Raw genomic sequence first — 23,884 nt, 5'->3', positions numbered from 1 at the left:
GAGTCGAGTCGAGTGCAGTCGGACGATTATCGCTAAAAGTCGGGGATCGACCGAAACACGAAACCCAATGCAAGTCAATGGGGAAGCATAGTCGGCAGTGAGTGGAGGCCAGGAAAACACCTACAGTGCCCATTTTAATGCCAAAAACATCCATTCTTGTTTCTGAAGCTTGCCAATCTTAATTAACTGTATAATAATAGTTGGGCATAGGGAATTGGGGGAAAGTTGTGGGGGGAGTAGGGCTGGCTCAAGTTTTTCGTGGGCCCAGGAAATGCGGACTACGTCACGGCGGTGTTGCAGGGAAAGGTAAGTATTTAAAAGTTGCAAGTGCTGTGATCCTGAGCAAGCAGGGGGGGGCCCACTCGTTCGCATTGCCACTGGCACAGGGCCCCTCAAAGTACGGCGGTGTGTTTGCATGGCGGGGGCGCCTCCCACCAGCAGCGACACTTTTGCGTACTCTGAGGGGCCCTGTGCCAGTGACGTCGCCAACGAGTATGCCCCCCCACCTGATGAAGGAACCTGCACTTTCATCTGCACCTTCCTCTTTGTCCCTGTGTAAGGTGGTATAACATGCGGGAAGGGGAACCTTACTTTCAGCAGGGTCAGATTCTGGCTGTGTAGAGTACAAGGGGAATGTAGTGGTCTAGGTCAATGTACCAGCAGACTCATTTAGCAGTGGCTGGGCAATGGGCAGGATGAGGAGGAAACAGATATAGGGCCAAAGAATAAAGTAGGCTACATGCAGTTCAAAATTGGTAACAGGACTAAACAGGCGGCATTGCTTTGTTCAGTGGAGTAGCAAACCCAAGAGCAGCAGACACTGTTTCAAGGGCCTAACCACACTAGTAGGCCAAATGCAGTTTAATATCTGATAGTATAGGGCGAAAGCCAGAATGTGGAAGCTCAGCTTTGTTCAGTTGAGGACAACACCAGGGAGGGGCAGACACCTTTAGTAGGCCGGAAAAGCCTATTGCATTTTTTAAAATGGTAATTTGGAGCAGAAGGTTGAAGCTCAGCTTTATTTAGTTGAGGGCAACACCAGGGAGGGGCAGAAGCCGTTAGTAGGCCCTAACCACCATTTTTTTTTTTTTAAACCACTTAATGAGAGCCGGAAGGTTGAAGCTCAGCTTTATTTAGTTGAGGACAACACCAGGCAGGGGCACACAGACAGACACCTTTAGTAGGCCGGAAAAGCCTATTGCATTTTTTAAAATGGTAATTTGGAGCAGAAGGTTGAAGCTCAGCTTTATTTAGTTGAGGGCAACACCAGGGAGGGGCAGAAGCCGTTAGTAGGCCCTAACCACCATTTTTTTTTTTTAAAACCACTTAATGAGAGCCGGAAGGTTGAAGCTCAGCTTTATTTAGTTGAGGACAACACCAGGCAGGGGCACACAGACAGACACCTTTAGTAGGCCGGAAAAGCCTATTGCATTTTTTAAAATGGTAATTTGGAGCAGAAGGTTGAAGCTCAGCTTTATTTAGTTGAGGACAACACCAGGCAGGGGCACACAGACAGACACCTTTAGTAGGCCGGAAAAGCCTATTGCATTTTTTAAAATGGTAATTTGGAGCAGAAGGTTGAAGCTCAGCTTTATTTAGTTGAGGGCAACACCAGGGAGGGGCAGAAGCCGTTAGTAGGCCCTAACCACCATTTTTTTTTTTTAAAACCACTTAATGAGAGCCGGAAGGTTGAAGCTCAGCTTTATTTAGTTGAGGGCAACACCAGGCAGGGGCACACAGACAGACACCTTTAGTAGGCCGGAAAAGCCTATTGCATTTTTTAAAATGGTAATTTGGAGCAGAAGGTTGAAGCTCAGCTTTATTTAGTTGAGGGCAACACCAGGGAGGGGCAGAAGCCGTTAGTAGGCCCTAACCACCATTTTTTTGTTTTTAAAACCACTTAATGAGAGCCGGAAGGTTGAAGCTCAGCTTTATTTAGTTGAGGGCAACACCAGGCAGGGGCACACAGACAGACACCTTTAGTAGGCCGGAAAAGCCTATTGCATTTTTTAAAATGGTAATTTGGAGCAGAAGGTTGAAGCTCAGCTTTATTTAGTTGAGGGCAACACCAGGGAGGGGCAGAAGCCGTTAGTAGGCCCTAACCACCATTTTTTTTTTTTAAAACCACTTAATGAGAGCCGGAAGGTTGAAGCTCAGCTTTATTTAGTTGAGGACAACACCAGGCAGGGGCACACAGACAGACACCTTTAGTAGGCCGGAAAAGCCTATTGCATTTTTTAAAATGGTAATTTGGAGCAGAAGGTTGAAGCTCAGCTTTATTTAGTTGAGGGCAACACCAGGGAGGGGCAGAAGCCGTTAGTAGGCCCTAACCACCATTTTTTTTTTTTAAAACCACTTAATGAGAGCCGGAAGGTTGAAGCTCAGCTTTATTTAGTTGAGGGCAACACCAGGCAGGGGCACACAGACAGACACCTTTAGTAGGCCGGAAAAGCCTATTGCATTTTTTAAAATGGTAATTTGGAGCAGAAGGTTGAAGCTCAGCTTTATTTAGTTGAGGGCAACACCAGGGAGGGGCAGAAGCCGTTAGTAGGCCCTAACCACCATTTTTTTTTTTTAAAACCACTTAATGAGAGCCGGAAGGTTGAAGCTCAGCTTTATTTAGTTGAGGACAACACCAGGCAGGGGCACACAGACAGACACCTTTAGTAGGCCGGAAAAGCCTATTGCATTTTTTAAAATGGTAATTTGGAGCAGAAGGTTGAAGCTCAGCTTTATTTAGTTGAGGGCAACACCAGGGAGGGGCAGAAGCCGTTAGTAGGCCCTAACCACCATTTTTTTTTTTTAAAACCACTTAATGAGAGCCGGAAGGTTGAAGCTCAGCTTTATTTAGTTGAGGACAACACCAGGCAGGGGCACACAGACAGACACCTTTAGTAGGCCGGAAAAGCCTATTGCATTTTTTAAAATGGTAATTTGGAGCAGAAGGTTGAAGCTCAGCTTTATTTAGTTGAGGGCAACACCAGGGAGGGGCAGAAGCCGTTAGTAGGCCCTAACCACCATTTTTTTTTTTTAAAACCACTTAATGAGAGCCGGAAGGTTGAAGCTCAGCTTTATTTAGTTGAGGGCAACACCAGGCAGGGGCACACAGACAGACACCTTTAGTAGGCCGGAAAAGCCTATTGCATTTTTTAAAATGGTAATTTGGAGCAGAAGGTTGAAGCTCAGCTTTATTTAGTTGAGGGCAACACCAGGGAGGGGCAGAAGCCGTTAGTAGGCCCTAACCACCATTTTTTTTTTTTAAAACCACTTAATGAGAGCCGGAAGGTTGAAGCTCAGCTTTATTTAGTTGAGGACAACACCAGGCAGGGGCACACAGACAGACACCTTTAGTAGGCCGGAAAAGCCTATTGCATTTTTTAAAATGGTAATTTGGAGCAGAAGGTTGAAGCTCAGCTTTATTTAGTTGAGGGCAACACCAGGGAGGGGCAGAAGCCGTTAGTAGGCCCTAACCACCATTTTTTTTTTTTAAAACCACTTAATGAGAGCCGGAAGGTTGAAGCTCAGCTTTATTTAGTTGAGGACAACACCAGGCAGGGGCACACAGACAGACACCTTTAGTAGGCCGGAAAAGCCTATTGCATTTTTTAAAATGGTAATTTGGAGCAGAAGGTTGAAGCTCAGCTTTATTTAGTTGAGGGCAACACCAGGGAGGGGCAGAAGCCGTTAGTAGGCCCTAACCACCATTTTTTTTTTTTTAAACCACTTAATGAGAGCCGGAAGGTTGAAGCTCAGCTTTATTTAGTTGAGGACAACACCAGGCAGGGGCACACAGACAGACACCTTTAGTAGGCCGGAAAAGCCTATTGCATTTTTTAAAATGGTAATTTGGAGCAGAAGGTTGAAGCTCAGCTTTATTTAGTTGAGGACAACACCAGGGAGGGGCAGAAGCCGTTAGTAGGCCCTAACCACCATTTTTTTTTTTTAAAACCACTTAATGAGAGCCGGAAGGTTGAAGCTCAGCTTTATTTAGTTGAGGACAACACCAGGCAGGGGCACACAGACAGACACCTTTAGTAGGCCGGAAAAGCCTATTGCATTTTTTAAAATGGTAATTTGGAGCAGAAGGTTGAAGCTTAGCTTTATTTAGTTGAGGACAACACCAGGCAGGGGCACACAGACAGACACCTTTAGTAGGCCGGAAAAGCCTATTGCATTTTTTAAAATGGTAATTTGGAGCAGAAGGTTGAAGCTCAGCTTTATTTAGTTGAGGACAACACCAGGCAGGGGCACACAGACAGACACCTTTAGTAGGCCGGAAAAGCCTATTGCATTTTTTAAAATGGTAATTTGGAGCAGAAGATTGAAGCTCAGCTTTATTTAGTTGAGGGCAACACCAGGGAGGGGCAGAAGCCGTTAGTAGGCCCTAACCACCATTTTTTTTTTTTAAAACCACTTAATGAGAGCCGGAAGGTTGAAGCTCAGCTTTATTTAGTTGAGGACAACACCAGGCAGGGGCACACAGACAGACACCTTTAGTAGGCCGGAAAAGCCTATTGCATTTTTTAAAATGGTAATTTGGAGCAGAAGGTTGAAGCTCAGCTTTATTTAGTTGAGGACAACACCAGGGAGGGGCAGAAGCCGTTAGTAGGCCCTAACCACCATTTTTTTTTTTTAAAACCACTTAATGAGAGCCGGAAGGTTGAAGCTCAGCTTTATTTAGTTGAGGGCAACACCAGGGAGGGGCAGAAGCCGTTAGTAGGCCCTAACCAAAGTTGAAGGCCAAATGCAGTTTAATTTCTGATACTATAGGCCGAAAGCCAGAAGGTGGAAGCTCCGATTTAGACAGTGGAGGACAATTTGAATTAGGGACTGCAGACAGACTTAGTAGGCTGTCCCCTGTGGACCATGCATCCACCACATTAACCCATTGCGCCGTAATGGACACGTAATCTTCCGTGGCCATGCCTACAGGTCCATGCGTCTGTTGTCAGGTGCACCTTTGTACTCACAGATTGCCAGAGTGCATGGACAATGCGGTCTTCTACATGCTGGTGGAGGGTTGGGATGGCTTTTCTCGCAAAAGAAGTGTCGACTGGTTAGCTTGTAGCGTGGTACAGCGTAGTCCATCATGGCCTTATTAATAGTAAATAAAATATATAACTAGGCTCTATGAACTTTTAAATAGGTTCAAGGGGTACACGGGCAGCATTGGTGTGGTCAGTGGAGGAGTATTGCAAGTAGGGGCTGCAGACAGGCTATCAAAGGCCTAAAATAACAAACAGTAGGCAGTCATGGCAGTTTTACATCGGTTACATGGATACACAGGCAGGCACTCCAGGCAGCATTGTGGTCAGTGGAGGAGTATTGCAAGTAGGGGCCGCAGACAGGCTATCAAAGGCCTAAAATAACAAACAATAGGCTCATTGCAGTTTTACAGCGGTTACATGGATAGACGGGCAGGCAGCTTGGTGGTGAGTGGAGGAGTATTTAAAGTAGGGACCGCAGACAGGCTATCAAAGGCCTAACATAACAAACAATAGGCTCATGGCAGTTTTACAGCGGTTACATGGATACACGGGCAGGCAGCTTGGTGGTCAGTGGAGGAGTATTTAAAGTAGGGACCGCAGACAGGCTTCAAAGGCCTAACATAAGAAAATGGGCTGGCTGTAGGCACTTTATAATTGGTTCCAGGGGTACACGGGCAGCAGTGGTCTGGCCAGTGGAGGACTAGTGGAAGGAGGGACCGCAGACAGGCTTCAAAGGCCTAAAATAACAAACAATAGGCTCATGGCAGTTTTACAGCGGTTACATGGATACACGGGCAGGCAGCTTGGTGGTCAGTGGAGGAGTATTTAAAGTAGGGACCGCAGACAGGCTTCAAAGGCCTAACATAACAAACAATAGGCTCATGGCAGTTTTACAGCGGTTACATGGATACACGGGCAGGCAGCTTGGTGGTCAGTGGAGGAGTATTTAAAGTAGGGACCGCAGACAGGCTTCAAAGGCCTAACATAAGAAAATGGGCTGGCTGTAGGCACTTTATAATTGGTTCCAGGGGTACACGGGCAGCAGTGGTCTGGCCAGTGGAGGACTAGTGGAAGGAGGGACCGCAGACAGGCTTCAAAGGCCTAACATAAAAAAATGGGCTGGCTGTAGGCACTTTATAATTGGTTCCAGGGGTACACGGGCAGCAGTGGTCTGGTCAGTGGAGGACTAGTGGAAGGAGGGACCGCAGACAGGCTTCAAAGGCCTAACATAAAAAAATGGGCTGGCTGTAGGCACTTTATAATTGGTTCCAGGGGTACACGGGCAGCAGTGGTCTGGTCAGTGGAGGACTAGTGGAAGGAGGGACCGCAGACAGGCTTCAAAGGCCTAAAATAACAAACAATAGGCTCATGGCAGTTTTACAGCGGTTACATGGATACACGGGCAGGCAGCTTGGTGGTCAGTGGAGGAGTATTTAAAGTAGGGACCGCAGACAGGCTTCAAAGGCCTAACATAACAAACAATAGGCTCATGGCAGTTTTACAGCGGTTACATGGATACACGGGCAGGCAGCTTGGTGGTCAGTGGAGGAGTATTTAAAGTAGGGACCGCAGACAGGCTTCAAAGGCCTAACATAAGAAAATGGGCTGGCTGTAGGCACTTTATAATTGGTTCCAGGGGTACACGGGCAGCAGTGGTCTGGCCAGTGGAGGACTAGTGGAAGGAGGGACCGCAGACAGGCTTCAAAGGCCTAACATAAAAAAATGGGCTGGCTGTAGGCACTTTATAATTGGTTCCAGGGGTACACGGGCAGCAGTGGTCTGGTCAGTGGAGGACTAGTGGAAGGAGGGACCGCAGACAGGCTTCAAAGGCCTAACATAACAAACAATAGGCTCATGGCAGTTTTACAGCGGTTACATGGATACACGGGCAGGCAGCTTGGTGGTCAGTGGAGGAGTATTTAAAGTAGGGACCGCAGACAGGCTTCAAAGGCCTAACATAAGAAAATGGGCTGGCTGTAGGCACTTTATAATTGGTTCCAGGGGTACACGGGCAGCAGTGGTCTGGTCAGTGGAGGACTAGTGGAAGGAGGGACCGCAGACAGGCTTCAAAGGCCTAACATAAAAAAATGGGCTGGCTGTAGGCACTTTATAATTGGTTCCAGGGGTACACGGGCAGCAGTGGTCTGGTCAGTGGAGGACTAGTGGAAGGAGGGACCGCAGACAGGCTTCAAAGGCCTAAAATAACAAACAATAGGCTCATGGCAGTTTTACAGCGGTTACATGGATACACGGGCAGGCAGCTTGGTGGTCAGTGGAGGAGTATTTAAAGTAGGGACCGCAGACAGGCTTCAAAGGCCTAACATAACAAACAATAGGCTCATGGCAGTTTTACAGCGGTTACATGGATACACGGGCAGGCAGCTTGGTGGTCAGTGGAGGAGTATTTAAAGTAGGGACCGCAGACAGGCTTCAAAGGCCTAACATAAGAAAATGGGCTGGCTGTAGGCACTTTATAATTGGTTCCAGGGGTACACGGGCAGCAGTGGTCTGGCCAGTGGAGGACTAGTGGAAGGAGGGACCGCAGACAGGCTTCAAAGGCCTAACATAAAAAAATGGGCTGGCTGTAGGCACTTTATAATTGGTTCCAGGGGTACACGGGCAGCAGTGGTCTGGTCAGTGGAGGGCTAGTGGAAGGAGGGACCGCAGACAGGCTTCAAAGGCCTAACATAAAAAAATGGGCTGGCTGTAGGCACTTTATAATTGGTTCCAGGGGTACACGGGCAGCAGTGGTCTGGTCAGTGGAGGACTAGTGGAAGGAGGGACCGCAGACAGGCTTCAAAGGCCTAAAATAACAAACAATAGGCTCATGGCAGTTTTACAGCGGTTACATGGATACACGGGCAGGCAGCTTGGTGGTCAGTGGAGGAGTATTTAAAGTAGGGACCGCAGACAGGCTTCAAAGGCCTAACATAACAAACAATAGGCTCATGGCAGTTTTACAGCGGTTACATGGATACACGGGCAGGCAGCTTGGTGGTCAGTGGAGGAGTATTTAAAGTAGGGACCGCAGACAGGCTTCAAAGGCCTAACATAAGAAAATGGGCTGGCTGTAGGCACTTTATAATTGGTTCCAGGGGTACACGGGCAGCAGTGGTCTGGCCAGTGGAGGACTAGTGGAAGGAGGGACCGCAGACAGGCTTCAAAGGCCTAACATAAAAAAATGGGCTGGCTGTAGGCACTTTATAAATGGTTCCAGGGGTACACGGGCAGCAGTGGTCTGGTCAGTGGAGGACTAGTGGAAGGAGGGACCGCAGACAGGCTTCAAAGGCCTAAAATAACAAACAATAGGCTCATGGCAGTTTTACAGCGGTTACATGGATACACGGGCAGCTTGGTGGTGAGTGGAGGAGTAGTGCAAGGAGTGTCTGTCCCAGTACTCCCAAAATATAAATAGATGTTAATGTCTCGCAAAACAACCAAAACAAAAAAAAAGGTGGCATACTTAGGTACAGGGGTGGGCTCATCTGCTGAGTTTCTGACATAGTAATTTGGCAGTAACTATTTAATGGTGCCAATATAGGACACAGACACAGACTACTTTAAGTTGCATCGTAGATGTCTACAAATTTGTATTGTCAGTGCCAGACATTGAATGATGTCAGCGAATAGACTAAAGATTGGTGGAGCTGTGCGACATAATTTTGCATGTGGTAGAGCACATTTTGAGCTGGGGTAGGGGGGAACTCTCTAGAGGCCGGCGGGACCGCCCCAGGGCCCCTCATGTTACAACGGTGTGTCTGACGTTGGGTGCGCACCACCACCGCCAGAGACACTACATTGTACTATGAGGGACCCAGTAGCAATGCCGTCAACCAAAAGCGAGCACACCCACCTCTTCAGACAAACAGCAGTCTCACGGGTGCTTGCGCCAAGTCGCGATACCACGGCCCCGTGTGGGGAGTTTGGCCATTTAGGGAGGTGTAAACATGTCGTATGCTGTACAATCAGCTGCAGCAAATTAGACATTAGAAAAGTAATTCACAGGCAAGAGCCTTTCATAGGAAAGCTAGGTGTCGGCCGGGCAAGGTGGGGCAAAAGATTTCGAAATCCAGTTGTGGTTCATTTTAATGAATGTTAGATCGTCAACATTTTGGGTAGCCAGACGAGTCCTTTTTTCGGTTAATATTGAACCTGCAGCACTGAATACTCTTTCTGATAGGACACTTGCTGCCGGGCAAGCAAGCTCCTGCAATGCATATTCTGCCAATTCTGGCCAGGTGTCTAATTTGGAGGCCCAGTAATCAAATGGGAATGACGGTTGAGGGAGAACATCGATAAGGGATGAAAAATAGTTAGTAACCATACTGGACAAATGTTGTCTCCTGTCACTTTCAATTGATGCAGCAGTACCTGTCCTGTCTGCGGTCATAGCAAAATCACTCCACAACCTGGTCAGAAAACCCCTCTGTCCAACGCCACTTCTGATGTGTGCACCCCTAACACTCCTAGTCTGCTGCCCCCTGGAGCTCGTGTGAGAACGATCACGTGCGCTGTGTGCTGGGAATGCCTGAAGCAAACGGTCAACAAGAGTTGATTGTTTGGTTGCTAATATTAGTTCCAAGTTCTCATGTGGCATAATATTTTGCAATTTGCCTTTATAGCGTGGATCAAGGAGGCAGGCCAACCAGTAATCATCATCGTTCATCATTTTCGTAATGCGTGTGTCCCTTTTTAGGATACGTAAGGCATAATCCGCCATGTGGGCCAAAGTTCCAGTTGTAAAATCTCCCGTTGTGATTGGTTGAGGGGCAGTTGCAGGCAAATCTACGTCACTTGTGTCCCTCAAAAAACCAGAACCCGGCCGTGACACGCAACCAATTTCCTGTGCCCCCGGGAAAGGTTCGGCATTAAAAATATACTCATCCCCATCATCCTCCTCGTCCTCCACCTCCTCTTCGCCCGCTACCTCGTCCTGTACACTGCCCTGACCAGACAATGGCTGACTGTCATCAAGGCTTTCCTCTTCCTCTGGTGCAGACGCCTGCTCCTTTATGTGCGTCAAACTTTGCATCAGCAGACGCATTAGGGGGATGCTCATGCTTATTACGGCGTTGTCTGCACTAACCAGCCGTGTGCATTCCTCAAAACACTGAAGGACTTGACACATGTCTTGTATCTTAGACCACTGCACACCTGACAACTCCATGTCTGCCATCCTACTGCCTGCCCGTGTATCCTCCCACAAATAAATAACAGCACGCCTCTGTTCGCACAGTCTCTGAAGCATGTGCAGTGTTGAGTTCCACCTTGTTGCAACGTCTATGATTAGGCGATGCTGGGGAAGGTTCAAAGACCGCTGATAGGTCTGCATACGGCTGGCGTGTACAGGCGAACATCGGATATGTGAGCAAAGTGCACGCACTTTGAGGAGCAGGTCGGAGAACCCAGGATAAGTTTTCAATAAGCACTGCACCACCAGGTTTAAGGTGTGAGCCAGGCAAGGAATGTGTTTCAGTTGGGAAAGGGAGATGGCAGCCATGAAATTCCTTCCGTTATCACTCACTACCTTGCCTGCCTCAAGATCTACTGTGCCCAGCCACGACTGCGTTTCTTGTTGCAAGAACTCGGACAGAACTTCCGCGGTGTGTCTGTTGTCGCCCAAGCACTTCATAGCCAATACAGCCTGCTGACGCTTGGCAGTAGCTGGCCCATAATGGGACAACTGGTGTGCAACAGTGTCATCTGCCGATGGAGTGGTTGGCAGACTGCGTTCTGTGGAAGAGCTGTAGCTTCTGCAGGAGGACGAGGAGGAGGAGGAGGAGGGGGTGCGAACGCCTACAGCCAACTGTTTCCTAGACCGTGGGCTAGGCACAACTGTCCCTAAATTGATGTCGCCTGTGGACCCTGCATCCACCACATTCACCCAGTGTGCCGTGATGGACACATAACGTCCCTGGCCATGCCTACTGGTCCATGCATCTGTAGTCAGGTGCACCTTTGTACTCACAGATTGCCTGAGTGCATGGACGATGCGCTGTTTAACATGCTGGTGCAGGGCTGGGATGGCTTTTCTGGAAAAAAAGTGTCGACTGGGTAGCTCGTATCGTGGTTCAGCGTACTCCATCAGGGCTTTGAAAGCTTCGCTTTCAACTAACCGGTAGGGCATCATCTCTAACGAGATTAGTCTAGCTATGTGGGCGTTAAAACACTGTGTACGCGGATGCGAGGATAAGTACTTCCTTTTTCTAACCAGAGTCTCATGTAGGGTGAGCTGGACTGGAGAGCTGGAGATCGTGGAACTTTCGGGTGTGCCGGTGTACATGGCAGACTGAGAGACGGTTGGAGACGGTATTGTTTCCGCCGGTGCCCTAGATGCAATATTTCCTCCTACAAAACTGGTGATTCCCTGACCCTGACTGCTTTTGGCTGGCAAAGAAACCTGCACAGATACTGCCGGTGGTGCGGAAAATGGTGGCCTTACAGTGACGGAAGGGATGTTGCGTTGCTGACTAGCTTCATTGGCCGAGGGTGCTACAACCTTGAGGGACGTTTGGTAGTTAGTCCAGGCTTGAAAATGCATGGTGGTTAAGTGTCTATGCATGCAACTAGTATTTAGACTATTCAGATTCTGACCTCTGCTTAAGCTAGTTGAACATTTTTGACAGATGACTTTGCGCTGATCAGTTGGATGTTGTTTAAAAAAATGCCAGACTGCACTCTTCCTAGACTCGGATCCCTTTTCAGGGATTGCAGACTGAGCTTTAACCGGATGGCAACGCTGTGCTCCAACAGGTTTTGGCTTTGACACGCGTTTTGGTCCAGATACGGGCCCGGCAGATGGAACCTGTTGCGATGTTGATGCCTGCTGCGGCCCCTCCTCCACCTCCGCTTCTGAACTACTGCCGCCTGCACCCTGTTCCCCCAATGGCTGCCAATCGGGGTCAATAACTGGGTCATCTATTACCTCCTCTTCGAGCTCGTGTGCAACTTCGTCTGTGTCACTGTGTCGGTCGGTGGTATAGCGTTCGTGGCGGGGCAACATAGTCTCATCAGGGTCTGATTGTGGATCTGTACCCTGAGAGGGCAATGTGGTGGTCTGAGTCAAAGGAGCAGCATAGTACTCTGGCTGTGGCTGTGCATCAGTGCACTCCATGTCAGAATATACTTGTAATGGGCATGGCCTGTTAAATGTTTCACTTTCTAAGCCAGGGACGGTATGTGTAAAGAGCTCCATGGAGTGACCCGTTGTGTCGCCTGCTGCATCCTTCTCTCTTGTTGTAGTTTTTGCTGAGGAGGACAAGGAAGCGACTTGTCCCTGACCGTGAACATCCACAAGCGACGCGCTGCTTTTACATTTACCAGTTTCGGAAGAGGAGGCAAAAGAGCTAGAGGCTGAGTCTGCAATGTAAGCCAAAACTTGCTGTTGCTGCTCCGCCTTTAAAAGCGGTTTTCCTACTCCCAGAAAAGAGAGCGTTCGAGGCCTTGTGTAGCCTGACGACGAAACTGGCTCCACAGCTCCAGACTTAGGTGGAATATTTTTATCCCCACGACCACCTGATGCTCCACTACCACTACCATCATTACCAGCTGACAATGAACGCCCACGACGACCTCTTGCACCAGACTTCCTCATTGTTTTAAAATCTTAACCAAAGTAACTTTATTTGTTGCTGTCAAACAACTTACACGGTGAGCTATAACTTCAGTATGATTTCAATATCCCTTAACAGGTTGGTGAGACCACAAGGAAAATCAGGCACAATGTTACACACTCTGTTTTCTGTGGCACAAAATCACAGAGATGACACACACGCAGGACTGTCACTCAAGCACTAATGTCAATATTAATCTCCCACCTAATTTATTTTTTTTTTTTTCTCAGGGAGACTTTAGAAACCAAATAATATTAAAAAAAAAAAAAAAAAAAGGCTTTCTATGGCCCACAATTAGAGAGAGAGAGGTGGCACACCCAGGAGTCAAGACTGGCGCACAAGCTGAAAGGGCAATATTACTCTCCCACTGTTTTTTTAAGTTTTTTTTTTATTTCAGGGAGACTTTAGAAACCAAATAATATTAAAAAAAAAAAAATAGGCTTTCTATAGCCCACTGAATGAGAGAGAGAGGTGGCACACCCAGGAGTCAAGACTGGCACACAAGCTGAAAGGGCAATATTACTCTCCCACTGTTTTTTTATGTTTTTTTTTTTTTTTTCAGGGAGACTTTAGAAACCAAATAATAAGAAAAAAAATAAATAAATAAATAGGCTTTCTATAGCCCACTGAATGAGAGATAGCACACACAGCAGTGGCACACAAGCCCTGACTGAGGCCAATATTTTTCTCCCACTGATTGATGTAGTGTTTTTGTGTTGAGGTAGATTTTAGAACACAAATCAAGGAAAAAAAAAAAAAAAATGCTTTCTATGGCCCACTGAATGAGAGAGAGGTGGCACACCCAGGAGTCAAGACTGGCACACAAGCTGAAAGGGCAATATTACTCTCCCACTGTTTTTTTATGTATTTTTTGTTTTTTAAGGGAGACTTTAGAAACCCAATAATATTTAAAAAAATAAAATAAATAGGCTTTCTATGGCCCACTGAATGAGAGGGAGAGAGGTGGCACACCCAGGAGTCAAGCCTGGCACACAAGCTGAAAGGGCAATATTACTCTCCCACTGTTTTTTTATGTATTTTTTGTTTTTTAAGGGAGACTTTAGAAACCCAATAATATTTTAAAAAATAAATAAATAGGCTTTCTATGGCCCACTGAATGAGAGGGAGAGAGGTGGCACACCCAGGAGTCAAGACTGGCACACAAGCTGAAAGGGCAATATTACTCTCCCACTGTTTTTTTTTTTTAGGTTTTTTTTTTTTTTTCAGGGAGACTTTAGAAACCAAATAATATTAAAAAAAAAAAAAAAAAAATAGGCTTTCTATAGCCCACTGAATGAGAGATAGCACACACAGCAGTGGCACACAAGCCCTGACTGAGGCCAATATTTTTCTCCCACTGATTGATGTAGTGTTTTTGTGTTGAGGTAGATTTTAGAACACAAATCAAGGAAAAAAAAAAAATGCTTTCTATGGCCCACTGAATGAGAGAGAGGTGGCACACCCAGGAGTCAAGACTGGCACACAAGCTGAAAGGGCAATATTACTCTCCCACTGTTTTTTTATGTATTTTTTGTTTTTTAAGGGAGACTTTAGAAACCCAATAATATTTAAAAAAAAAAATAAATAGGCTTTCTATGGCCCACTGAATGAGAGGGAGAGAGGTGGCACACCCAGGAGTCAAGACTGGCACACAAGCTGAAAGGGCAATATTACTCTCCCACTGTTTTTTTATGTATTTTTTGTTTTTTAAGGGAGACTTTAGAAACCCAATAATATTTAAAAAAATAAATAAATAGGCTTTCTATGGCCCACTGAATGAGAGGGAGAGAGGTGGCACACCCAGGAGTCAAGCCTGGCACACAAGCTGAAAGGGCAATATTACTCTCCCACTGTTTTTTTATGTATTTTTTGTTTTTTAAGGGAGACTTTAGAAACCCAATAATATTTTAAAAAAAAAATAAATAGGCTTTCTATGGCCCACTGAATGAGAGGGAGAGAGGTGGCACACCCAGGAGTCAAGACTGGCACACAAGCTGAAAGGGCAATATTACTCTCCCACTGTTTTTTTATGTATTTTTTGTTTTTTAAGGGAGACTTTAGAAACCCAATAATATTTAAAAAAAAAAATAAATAGGCTTTCTATGGCCCACTGAATGAGAGGGAGAGAGGTGGCACACCCAGGAGTCAAGCCTGGCACACAAGCTGAAAGGGCAATATTACTCTCCCACTGTTTTTTTATGTATTTTTTGTTTTTTAAGGGAGACTTTAGAAACCCAATAATATTTAAAAAAAAAAATAGGCTTTCTATGGCCCACTGAATGAGAGGGAGAGAGGTGGCACACCCAGGAGTCAAGACTGGCACACAAGCTGAAAGGGCAATATTACTCTCCCACTGTTTTTTTAGGTATTTTTTTTTTTTCAGGGAGACTTTAGAAACCAAATAATATTAAAAAAAAAAAAAATAGGCTTGCTATAGCCCACTGAATGAGAGATAGCACACACAGCAGTGGCACACAAGCCCTGACTGAGGCCAATATTTTTCTCCCACTGATTGATGTAGTGTTTTTGTGTTGAGGTAGAATTTAGAACACAAATCACGGAAAAAATAAATAGGCTTTCTATGGCCCACTCAGTGAGAGATGGCACACACAGGGATGGCACTGTAGCAGAAATGCCAATCTTAATCTCCCACAAAAAAAAACAGGGAATGTCCTACAATTACTATCTCCCTGCAGTAATGTAAGCCAGGTATGGCAGGCAGCAATAGGAGTGGACTGATGCACAAATTAAATAAAAAGTGTGGACAAACAAAAAAGATAGCTGTGCAGAAAGGAAGGAACAAGAGGATATGTGCTTTGAAAAAAGCAGTTGGTTTCCACAGTGGCGTACACACAGCAATACAGCTATCACGGAGCCTTCTAGGGCAGCCCAATGAGCTACAGCGCTGAGGGGAAAAAAAAAAAAAAATAGCTTCCACAGTCCCTGCACACCGAAGGTGGTGTTGGACAGTGGAAATCGCTGCAGCACAAGCGGTTTGGTGGTTAGTGGACCCTGCCTAACGCTCTCCCTGCTTCTGACGAAGCGGCAGCAACCTGTCCCTAAGCTCAGATCAGCAGCAGTAAGATGGCGGTCGGCGGGAACGCCCCTTTATAGCCCCTGTGACGCCGCAGACAGCAAGCCAATCACTGCAATGCCCTTCTCTAAGATGGTGGGGACCAGGATCTATGTCATCACGCTGCCCACACTCTGCGTTCACCTTCATTGGCTGAGAAATGGCGCTTTTCGCGTCATTGAAACGCGACTTTGGCGCGAAAGTCGCGTACCGCATGGCCGACAAGCACAGGGGTCGGATCGGGTTTCATGAGACGCCGACTTAGCCAAAAGTCGGCGACTTTTGAAAATGATCGACCCGTTTCGCTCAACCCTAATGGCCACCACAGAGCACCAAACACCAGGTGAACAGATGTAAAAACCTCACTTTCCACATGTTCTCAGACTGTGGACTGAGAGCAAAAATAGGCAAAACTCCTCTTGCAGTCTTCTGCTAAATGAAAATCACCTGGGTCAAATGGGAGGAGAGTGGGTCCAAGTAAAGCAAAAACAAGAGGGAACAACAATGGAAACGCCAGAACTGCTGATGTCTCTTTTTTCAGCTTATTGTATGATCTGTCCTTTTTTTTGGTTGTGCACTCCTCTCATTTGGCACATGTGATTTTAAATAGCTGGAGACTGCATAGAGAATACAGCCTATTTTTGCTCTCACTTGAGGAAGGTGATTTCAATGCTTCTTTCATTTGGTGTTGATGCTGTGTGGTGGCCATTGTTGCTGTGGCTTTGTGCTTGTTGGGAGGTGCGGTCTGGAGTTAAGGGAGTTCAGTCTTGCAGTATGGGTGCTGCAAGGCACCAAACCATCCGCCCTGCTGGTGCATTGCCTCTGTGGGGGTGGTTATAAAAGTTAGGACCCACTGAGAGGTTTGCGGTGATGTGGCAGTGGACTTCATACAGTCTGATTAGAATGTTAAGCTAAGAACTTCATGTCCATTTATATATATTTTTGCCTGGAGGCATTAGATTGACGTATGATTTGTGGAGGTGCGGTCCATTCTCTTTTTTCAGCGTATTGTGTAAGAAATATGATGTTTCAGATAGTGATGATTGAATAGTGAAATATTCGGATACTGGAAAATCGGCACGAATAATTCCTAATATCCGTGTATTTGTACCAAATAACGAATCCAATGCAAGTCAATGGGAAAGTCACATTTTTTCTGCAGGACCCAACAAACTGGTCTGGGGGCATGAGAAAAAAGCTAAAAATGGATGATAAAGAGCTAAATCTAAATGGCAACAGTATGGGGAAGATGCCTGCGTGCCTTTCTAACTCACATATGGTATCTGGGAATAATGTTATCAGACTATTGCGCCGGTTTTACATTTTTTCCTTCAAATTTACATATATATGACGGAAAATCAAAATAATAAAATAAAAAAAAAATTATACCTTCCCTTTTTCACATGTTCTCATGGAGCTTTTTGGCTTTAGTTTTTCCTTTAACATTTGTGAGGGCTCTCACTCCTACATTTGGGAGGTCCCTCCCTCATGCCAAATAGTTAGCAAGATAGTGGAATACGTATTCCCCATCCCTTTACAATGCCATTTCAAACATGTCCATTTGAATTTTGGGCTTTGCTCGCCACCACCACGTCTACCAGGTAAGGACCCTCAGGTGGCCCTGTATCATACATTTGTGAGGGCTCACCCTCCTACATTTGGGAGGTCCCTCCCTCATGCAAAATCGTTAGCAAGATAGGGCTACCAGGTGCCGTGAAACCTGCTTTTGTAAGGTCCACAGTTCATTTTTACCACTGGATTCCAATGGAACCACTGTTATAGCAGGTAAGCTGCTGTAAAGGTACCTTCACACTAAGCGACTTTGCAACGATAACGATAGCGATCCGTGACGTTGCAGCATCCTGGAAAGCGATATCATTGTGTTTGACAGGCAGCAGCGATCTGGATCCTGCTGTGATATCGCTGGTAGTTGCTGAAAGTTCAGAGCTTTATTTGGTCGTCAGATCGGCGTGTATCGTTGTGTTTGACAGCAAAAGCAACGATGCCAGCGATGTTTTACACTGGTAACCAGGGTAAATATCGGGTTACTAAGCGCAGGGCCGCGCTTAGTAACCCAATATTTACCCTGGTTACCATTGTAAAAGTAAAATATTAAGTAAGATGTTTACCCTGGTTACCCGGGGACTTCGGCATCGTTGGTCGCTGGAGAGCTGTTTGTGTGACAGCTCCCCAGTGACCACACAACGACTTACCAACGATCATGGCCAGGTCGTATCGCTGGTCGTGATCGTTGGTAAATCGTTTAGTGTGACGGTACCTTAAGGTGAATATAATACAGGAGTTGGATGAGCTGTATGATCAATGTCAGTAAATTGGATTCTACCAGACACAAAAAGTATTAGAATTAAATTCTGAATACAGTGTATGCTAACGAGGGCCTGTATTGTGGTCAGTCTGTCAGGCCTGAAACCCATGTCAGGAACATGTACAAGCTTCATTTTACTTGGAAGCAGTCTCCTTAAGGGAAAGAGTCAGGAGTGCCATTGACCAATCTGCGCAAGCCTACGCACTTAATTCTGAAGACTACCCAACCAGGCAGAATGTATCTTTTGCATTGTTTTGAGAAACAACAGAGTAATTACAGGATATGTCTCAGAGACTGTGGAGATCTGTGGAGTGTGTTACTCAGGTGACAGGCAGTGCTACAGAGTTCAGGTAAAGGCCTTAGCATGGCAATGGCCATGTTCCAATATGTGTAAGGCTGTGGCCTGAATAGGTCTATGGAGCGCATTAACCCAGTCTCTTAGACGTGCTTAAAATGTACATAAACTGACCAATACCCCACCACCATTGTTTTGTAAGGACCCAAATTTAGAAAATGTAAGGGAAGCAACAGTTTAATAAAAAGACCCAAGTCTCATTTATTAGCCTGGAAAAGTCATTAATGGTCTTTGTCCTGAACTGGAGTATGTAAATTTCTAACGAATATGTATGCCCTATCGAACAAACAATTTGTTAACAGACAAATATGTTGACAAGGGACAACTGAACGCTGCGCTGGGACAATGAACTGGCTGTGGTTGCTGACTGTTGTGTCTGTGCAGAGGCAAGTTGTGAACAGGAGACCTCAGTGCCCTCCTTCCTGGACAACAGAGTGGGAATGATGTAACGCAGGGGAAGGGCCAGTTGTTTTACTGTCAAACACAGATTTTGTACCCAGGTGTTCCGCCCACCTACTGGGGTGCTGCGTATATAAGCACTATATGGGGTATGCTAACACAGGTGTAATGTCGAAGTTCCCTTTATAAAGGGATGTGTGGGTAAGATTTTCGAACTAGCAGCATGTATATAGAGCATGTTTCATTACTCATATTATCATTGTGTAAGGCTGAAACATGAAGAATTTCTGCATCATGTTAATGCATTTTTGTTCCAAAATGTTCAAATGCAGACCCAAAAAATAACATCAGGCTACCAGATACACGCTTAAAGAGACAGTGAGAAGAGACACGCTTAAAGAGACCGTGAGAAGAGTAAGACAATACAAACAATTATAATAGAATATATAGAGATTGAGAGTAGAAATTTGATCATTGCACCATGTACAAAGGTTTCCAAAAATTAGACCAAGCGGTCTATATCATACACTCTAAAAGAAACTGTGATGGGACCTCACAATACACTTAGCAGTTATTACAAGGGGTAGAGATAGAGAGCACAAGTTTCACCATTGCACAATGTGTAAAGGTTTCAAAATGTTCAAAACAATAGCCACGTGGGGTGTACATAGATGAACACTAAGTACTTGCTGCAGAAGCAGGAGGAAGAGTTGAATTCCTGAACAAAATGGTTTTGGATGGTAAGGGATGGACGTTAAGACAAACTTAAAAAAATAAAAACATATGGTCTGCATTTACATAACGTTGATGTCATCCATAGGGCTTAGAAAGTCAGAGGAAATTCAGCCATTGTTCAATTTTAGAAGAGTCAGCCTGTCTGCATTTTCCTTTGACAAGCGTGTGAGCCTATCCATTATTATTGCACCTGCCGAACAAAAAACCCACTCAGACAACACACTCGCAGCAGGGCATGGAAGCACCTCCAAGGCATACAAGGAGAGGTTGGGCCAAGTGTGCAGCTTGGACAACCAATAGCTAAAGGGCACTGAAGAATCAGGAAGGACGCTGGTATGGTCACCTAAGTAGTCCTTCACCTTCTTGGTTAACTTCTCCCTCCTTGTCATAGTTACACCCACAGATAGCCCTTGCTGATGGGACATGACAGTGGCCCAGTTGGTGGACATTCCCCTCCCCCTTGAGTTTCACCTGGTGTTTGTGGCCCTCACCTGTAATCCTTGTGGACAAAAAGAGCTGGTACATTTGCCATCAGCGTTGTCCGAGGCTAATCTTTTTTGCAAGTCTTCCACAACAGCACTCTGGCATGCATGAAAATGGCACATTTGCCTCTGACATTAGAGAAACAAATTTCTCCTTGTACCATGGGTCAAGAAAGGTGCATAGCCAATATTTTATGATGTACAAAGTGTCTTTCACATGAGGGTTTAGGGAAAGGCTACTGGACATGAACTCTGCCATGTGTGGCAGACTACAAAGTGTGAGGACTCAACTGAGGATACAAAGGGGTGGACCCACTGGACCGTGACAACAATCCTCCCACGGGCGAGCTGACCAGATGGATCACCCCCTATACAGGGAGCGTTAGGGGCAAACCCACGGGAGACTATCGCCACGGCAGCTGGAAGACAAGGATGGACAAAAAAGGAAGAACTCTCGGAAACACGAACTGGACGGGGAATGAGAGCAGACAGGCTGCAGACAGGAACGTGGACTGAAAGCAGGACACGTATTGGCAGGCAGGACTCTGAGGGAATGGACAGAGAGGTTGGATTGGAGGGAAAAATGGACTGGATGGAGGATGAGGACAGACAGGCTGGAAATAGGAACAAGGACTGGGCGGTGGACACGGACTAGCAGGCAGGACACTGAAGGAACTGACAGGACGGAGATCATGAACAGGGCCTAGGAAGAGAATAGGTAGATGCACAAAGTCAGGTTACAAAAAGCGCAGAACAATAGTGCGGCCAGAATCACTTGTAGAACACAAATGAACACAAGGCATGGCAAGGAGGAAAGGGCAGGGTAATAAGGCCAGCGCAGAGTAGTACTTCCGGGTGGGAGTCCTCCAAGGGGATAGAGAGGAGAGGGAGGAAAAGCTGAGACGAACTCAGAAATGTGCGCGCGCAGCGCTGGACCCAGCGTACGCTCCACAGCCGACGAGTGGCAGAAGCCGGGAGCGAGCACAGAGGAGAAGACGCCAGGCGAGGATACGCAGCAGTGGAGGCGTGCTGGGACGCTGAGGACATGTAAGTATGACAGGGCGCGGGGAGCAGCGGCAGCAATGTTGTGACAGTACCCCTTTCTTTACGCCCCCTTGTCTTAGGCTAGAAAGAAACAAAAGCCAAAATTCGAGGGGCTTGGATGTTCTCCCGAGGCTCCCAAGACCTCTCCTCAGGACCAAAACCCTTCCAATCGACCAAAAACATAGTTCTACCTCTAAGTTTTTTCATGGCGAGAATGTCCTTAACCTCAAAGACTCCATCTGAGGAAGCAGGCAAAGGGCAATGAAGAGTCGAAGCATGGAACTGATTAAACACCACTGGTTTTAGAAGAGACACGTGAAAGGAATTGGGAATACGGAGAGAGGTGGGTAACCTCAGCTTGTAAGAGACATTATTAATGCGAGCCAAAACCTCGAAAGGCCCAATATACCGGGGACCCAGCTTACACAAAGGAACTTTAAGACGGATAAATTTAGAAGATAACCACACCTTATCACCAGGATGGTATAGAGGAGAATCGAGGTGCATTTTATCCGCATGTTTCTTCATCCTATCCTGTGCTAATTTGAGAGCGGATTTGATCTCCTGCCAGACCCTGGAGAACTCGCTAGACAAAAAATCAGCTGCTGGTACAGTAGAGACAGGAGGAACCGGTAGAGCAAGACCAGGGTGTTGACCGTAGACGATAAAAAATGGAGACTTGGTAGAAGCTTTGCTGGTATGATTAGTATAAGCAAATTCAGCCCACGGTAGTAAATCTGACCAATTGTTCTGATGAGCATTGGAGAAATGACGAAAAGTCACCAAAATCTGATTCGTACGCTCCACTTGGCTGTTAGTCTGCGGATGGAAGGCCGGAGAGAGGTCAAGTAAGGCTACGTTCACATTTGCTTTGTTGGGCGCAGCGTCGTCGACGCATACCATGCGTCATGCGCCCCTATCTTTAACATGGGGGGCACATGGACATGCGCCGGTATGCGTTGTACTGCGTTTTACGATGCATGCGTCATATAGATGCACAAGACAGGGCGCAGGGGACACTACTTGTAGCGTTTTCCCTGCGCCGAAAGTCCCGATCTGTAGGATCTTATGACAACGCATGCGTCGCAAAACGCTGCGTTGTGTACATGCGTTGTTGGTTGCGTCGCATCGCGTCGCCGACGCTGCGCCCAACAATGCAAATGTGAACGTAGCATTAGATGTTCACTTACAGAGAGCTCTCCAGAAACGAGCGGTGAACTGGACTCCTCTGTCAGAAACAATATGTTGCGTAATCCACGAATACGAAAAATATGGTGGACAAAAATGTTCGCCAACTCAGGTGCCGAAGGTAATCCAGGCAGAGCGATGAAATGAGCCATCTTAGAAAATCGATCAAGACCACGAGGATGAAGGTGCAAGCAGAACAACGAGGCAGGTTAGTAATAAAATCCATTGCAATGTGTTGCCACGGAGTAGAAGGAACCGGAAGAGGATGAAGAAGACCAGAAGGTAACTGCCTAGGAACCTTATTCTTGGCTCAAAAAGGACACGAGGCTAAGAAACTTCGGACATCCTGCGAAAGAGTCGGCCACCAGTAATAGCGAGATACCCGAATGAGAGTCTTTTCGAGACCGACATGACCAGCCAGTTTAGAAGTATGGCCCCATTGCAAGACACATCGCCTGTTCTTCACAGAAACAAAAGTCTTACCCGGAGGCAAATAGGTTAGACTAACAGGGGCAACAGTGATGACCTTGGAAGGATCGATGATGTGCATGGGTTCCTCCTCAATATCCTCAGACAAGAAGGACCTGGACAAAGCATCAGCCTTGAAGTTTTTATTACCGGGCTGAAAATGAAGCTTAAAGTCAAAACGGGCGAAGAACAGAGCCCACCTGGCCTGCCGAGGATTAAGTCTGTGTACAGAACGAATGTATGTCAAATTCTTATGGTCTGTATAGATCACAAAGGGATGTACGGCTCCTTCCAAAAGATACCTCCATTCTTCCAGTGCCACTTTGATGGCCAAAAGTTCTCTGTCACCGATGGAGTAGTTCCTTTCAGAAGAGGAGAATGTTTTGGAGAAAAAACCACAGGAAGCAAGGCGACCGGTAGAAGACCTCTCGGAAAGAACTGCTCCGGTCCCGGTGGCAGAGGCATCAACTTCAAGAGTAAAGGGTTTATTAGCTTCAGGACGTTGAAGTATAGGAGCTGAGGCAAATGCTTGTTTGAAAGACAGGAAGGCCTTTTTGGCTTCAGCTGACCAAAGTTGAGGATTAGCCCCCTTTCTTATTAGAGAAGAGATGGGAGAGGACAAAAAGGAAAAGTGGGGAATAAACTGCTGATAATAATTTGCGAATCCTAGAAATCGCTGAATTGCATTAACCCCGAGCGGATGCGGCCAGTCGAGCACGGCAGAGACTTTTCCCGGATCCATGCGTAAGCCAGAATCGGAGATGATGAAACCCAAGAATGGAAGAGACGACTGTTCAAAAGCGCACTTCTCAAGTTTAGCGTACAGACGATTCTCCCTCAGACGCTGGAGTACAAGTCGAACATCTCTTCTATGAGAAGGCAGATCAGGAGAGAACACAAGAATATCTTCCAAGTACACCACTACACAGGTGTACAGTAGGTTCCGGAAGACATCATTCACAAACTCTTGGAAGACAGCAGGTGCATTGCACAAACCGAATTGCATAACCAAGTACTCGTAATGACCGTCTCTGGTGTTAAAAGCAGTTTTCCACTCATCCCCAGAGCGGATACAGATTAAATTATAAGCACCTCGGAGATCCAGTTTAGTGAATATTTGTGCTCCTCGAAGATGATCGAAGAGTTCCGGAATGAGGGGGAGTGGGTACTTGTTTTTTATCGTGATATTATTGAGACCTCGGTAATCAATGCA

At 46.4% G+C, this 23,884-nt stretch overlaps 1 protein-coding gene and 1 long non-coding RNA gene across 2 annotated transcripts in view; one reads left to right on the top strand and one right to left on the bottom strand.

The window, feature by feature from the left end:
- Positions 1-23,884, top strand: part of LOC143805870 (uncharacterized) — a 144,083-nt gene that overhangs the window by 31,517 nt on the left and 88,682 nt on the right. The gene's annotated exons all lie outside the window — the stretch shown is intronic.
- Positions 1-23,884, bottom strand: part of LOC143805869 (cytochrome P450 2F2-like) — a 90,660-nt gene that overhangs the window by 35,811 nt on the left and 30,965 nt on the right. The gene's annotated exons all lie outside the window — the stretch shown is intronic.

Source organism: Ranitomeya variabilis, chromosome 2, assembly GCF_051348905.1.
Source record: "Ranitomeya variabilis isolate aRanVar5 chromosome 2, aRanVar5.hap1, whole genome shotgun sequence".
NCBI lineage: Eukaryota > Metazoa > Chordata > Amphibia > Anura > Dendrobatidae > Ranitomeya > Ranitomeya variabilis.
The sequence above is the reverse complement of the archived record's forward strand: the minus strand, read 5'-3'. Positions and strand labels throughout refer to the sequence as shown.